We start from the raw sequence: 4,993 nt of genomic DNA, 5'->3' as shown, positions 1-4,993 counted from the left end.
CCACTATATTATACTATATTATAACACCACTATATTATAACACCACTATATTATAACACCACTATATTATACCACTATATTATACTATATTATAACACCACTATATTATAACTACCACTATACTACTATATTATAACACCACTATATTATAACACCACTATAGTATAACACCACTATACTACTATACTATAACACCACTATATTATAACACCACTATATTATAACACCACTATACTACTATATTATAACACCACTATATTATAACACCACTATATTATAACACCACTATACTACTATATTATAACACCACTATATTATAACACCACTATACTACTATATTATAACACCACTATATTATAACACCACTATATTATAACACCACTATATTATAACACCACTATACTACTATACTATAACACCACTATATTATAACACCACTATATTATAACACCACTATACTACTATACTATAACACCACTATATTATAACACCACTATAGTATAACACCACTATATTATAACACCACTATATTATAACACCACTATATTATAACACCACTATATTATAACACCACTATATTATAACACCACTATACTACTATATTATAACACCACTATAGTATAACACCACTATATTATAACACCACTATACTACTATATTATAACACCACTATATTATAACACCACTATATTATAACACCACTATACTACTATACTATAACACCACTATATTATAACACCACTATATTATAACACCACTATAGTATAACACCACTATATTATAACACCACTATAGTATAACACCACTATATTATAACAACACTATATTATAACACCACTATACTATAACACCACTATATTATAACACCACTATAGTATAACACCACTATATTATAACACCACTATATTATAACACCACTATAGTATAACACCACTATATTATAACACCACTATATTATAACACCACTATAGTATAACACCACTATATTATAACACCACTATAGTATAACACCACTATATTATAACACCACTATATTATAACACCACTATAGTATAACACCACTATACTACTATACTATAACACCACTATATTATAACACCACTATATTATAACACCACTATACTACTATACTATAACACCACTATATTATAACACCACTATATTATAACACCACTATACTGCTATATTATAACACCACTATATTATAACACCACTATATTATAACACCACTATACTACTATACTATAACACCACTATACTATAACACCACTATACTACTATACTATAACACCACTATATTATAACACCACTATACTACTATACTATAACACCACTATATTATAACACCACTATACTACTATATTATAACACCACTATATTATAACACCACTATACTACTATACTATAACACCACTATATTATAACACCACTATACTGCTATATTATAACACCACTATATTATAACACCACTATATTATAACACCACTATACTACTATACTATAACACCACTATACTATAACACCACTATACTACTATACTATAACACCACTATATTATAACACCACTATACTACTATACTATAACACCACTATATTATAACACCACTATACTACTATATTATAACACCACTATATTATAACACCACTATACTACTATACTATAACACCACTATATTATAACACCACTATAGTATAACACCACTATAGTATAACACCACTATATTATAACACCACTATAGTATAACACCACTATATTATAACACCACTATAGTATAACACCACTATATTATAACACCACTATATTATAACACCACTATATTATAACACCACTATAGTATAACACCACTATACTACTATACTATAACACCACTATATTATAACACCACTATACTACTATATTATAACACCACTATATTATAACACCACTATACTACTATACTATAACACCACTATATTATAACACCACTATAGTATAACACCACTATAGTATAACACCACTATATTATAACACCACTATATTATAACACCACTATATTATAACACCACTATATTATAACACCACTATAGTATAACACCACTATATTATAACACCACTATATTATAACACCACTATAGTATAACACCACTATACTACTATACTATAACACCACTATATTATAACTCCACTATAGTATAACACCACTATATTATAACACCACTATATTATAACACCACTATATTATAACACCACTATAGTATAACACCACTATACTACTATACTATAACACCACTATATTATAACACCACTATATTATAACACCACTATATTATAACACCACTATATTATAACACCACTATACTACTATACTATAACACTACTATACTATAACACCACTATATTATAACACCACTATACTATAACACCACTATACTACTATATTATAACACCACTATATTATAACACCACTATACTACTATATTATAACACCACTATATTATAACACAACTATATTATAACACCACTATACTACTATATTATAACACCACTATATTATAACACCACTATATTATAACACCACTATACTAAACCACTATACTATTACAATAAAAGTGTTCCTGTGTTCTTCAAAAAATACTGTGTTCTTCAAAAAAAAAAAGCCTTTTAGATTAGGGGGGTTGTCTATTATCTAAAAATGTATTTCTGGCAAATCCAAGGACAGGCAGCAGGAGAGAGAACAATAATTTGTGAGAGACATGCAGTGCCTTGTAAAAGTATTAATCCCCATTGACGTTTATAAGCACACGTTTGGTGTCACCAAAAGGCATGAGGGAGACTCCCCAAACATATGGAAGAAGGTACTCTGGTCAGATGAGACTAAAATGGAGCATTTAATGTCTGGCGCAAACCCAACACCTTTCATCACCCCGAGAACCGCATCCCCACAGTGACTCATGGTGGTGGCAGCATCATCCTGTGGAGATGTTTTTCATCGGCAGGGACTGGGGAACTGATCAGAATTGAAGCAATGATGGATGGCGCTAAATACAGGGAAATTCTTGGGGGAAACCTGTTTCAGTCTTCCAGAGATTTCAGACTGGGACGGAAGTTCACCTTCCAGCTAAAGCAACACTTGAGTGGTTTAAGGGGAAACATTTAAATGTCTTGGAATGGCCTAGTCAATGCCCAGACCTCAATCCAATTGAGAATCTGTGGTATGACTTAAAGATTACTGTTCACCAGCAGAACACATCCAATTTGAAGTAGCTGGAGCAGTTTTACCTTGAAGAATGTGCAAAAATCCCAGTGGCTAGATGTGCCAAGCTTATAGAGACATATCCCAAGAGACTTGCAGCTGCATTTGCTGCAAAAGGTGGCTCTACAAAGTATTGACTTTGGGGGGGTGAATAGTTATGTACGCTCAAGATCAGTTTTTTTGGTCTTATTTCTTGCTTGTTTCACAATAAAAAAATGTGGTGTAAATCGAATGATACAAAACCCCAAAAAATCTATTTTAATTCCAGTTTGTAAGGCAACAAATAGGAAAAATGTCAGGGTGGGTGAATACTTTCACAAGCCAATGTAGCTGTGGTTTTAAGCCCAGCTGGAACCACCTATAGCCTGTAGACAAAACAATGTGTTAGATCCTGTGTGTCCGTGCGTACGTGAGTGTGTTTGCATGGACTCAGGATGCCTGTGCATGAGTAAAGAGGTTTGTGTTTAGAAGCAGATGAATGAGGTATACAGTCACTACTTCACTGTATTATCTAACCACACACACACACATCACTAGGAGGAGTGAGGAGGTCCATGGACAGGCAGGCTGACTTGAGGTCTATCACACACAATCTGCTCACCTGTCCAAGACACATACCAGGGGCCAGCCGAACAACAATGTCTGGGTGTGCTTCTCCATCTCTCTCTCTCTCTCTCTCTCTCTATCTTTCTCTCTCCTCTCCTCTCCTCTCCTCTCCTCTCCTCTCCTCTCCTCCTCTCCTCTCCTCTCCTCTCCTCTCCTCTCCTCTCCTCTCCTCTCCTCTCCTCTCTCTGCCCTCTCATCTTTCTTTGTGTTCCTCGGCTCAGCAATCCAGCCAGCTGTTTAATTGAAGACAGTAGGAATACCACAGTCACCTCCAGATATACAGTGCAGTACAGGACAATATAGGGACATGAATGTGCCATTCTGTAACTCTGCAGTCTTACATTCTACTGTAGAGTCATGTAACCCCTCATCAGACCATTCTACTGTAGAGTCATGTAACCCCTCATCAGACCATTCTACTGTAGAGTCATGTAACCCTCCATCAGACCATTCTACTGTAGAGTCATGTAACCCCTCATCAGACCATTCTACTGTAGAGTCATGTAACCCTCCATCAGACCATTCTACTGTAGAGTCATGTAACCCTCCATCAGGACATTCTACTGTAGAGTCATGTAACCCCTCATCAGACCATTCTACTGTAGAGTCATGTAACCCTCCATCAGACCATTCTACTGTAGAGTCATGTAACCCTCCATCAGACCATTCTACTGTAGAGTCATGTAACCCTCCATCAGACCATTCTACTGTAGAGTCATGTAACCCCTCATCAGACCATTCTACTGTAGAGTCATGTAACCCTCCATCAGGACATTCTTCTGTACAGTCATGTAACCCCCAATCAGACCATTCTACTGTAGAGTCATGTAACCCCTCATCAGACCATTCTACTGTAGAGTCATGTAACCCCCATCAGACCATTCTACTGTAGAGTCATATAACCCTCCATCAGACCATTCTACTGTAGAGTCATGTAACCCTCCATCAGACCATTCTACTGTAGAGTCATGTAACCCTCCATCAGGACATTCTACTGTAGAGTCATGTAACCCCTCATCAAACCATTCTACTGTAGAGTCATTTAACCCTCCATCAGACCATTGTACTGTAGAGTCATGTAACCCTCCATCAGACCATTCTACTGTAGAGTCATGTAACCCTCCATCAGACCATTCTACTGTAGAGTCATGTAA

The sequence above is a fragment of the Oncorhynchus nerka genome, linkage group LG13 (assembly GCF_034236695.1).
Source record: "Oncorhynchus nerka isolate Pitt River linkage group LG13, Oner_Uvic_2.0, whole genome shotgun sequence".
NCBI classification, from domain to species: domain Eukaryota; kingdom Metazoa; phylum Chordata; class Actinopteri; order Salmoniformes; family Salmonidae; genus Oncorhynchus; species Oncorhynchus nerka.
The sequence above is the reverse complement of the archived record's forward strand: the minus strand, read 5'-3'. Positions refer to the sequence as shown.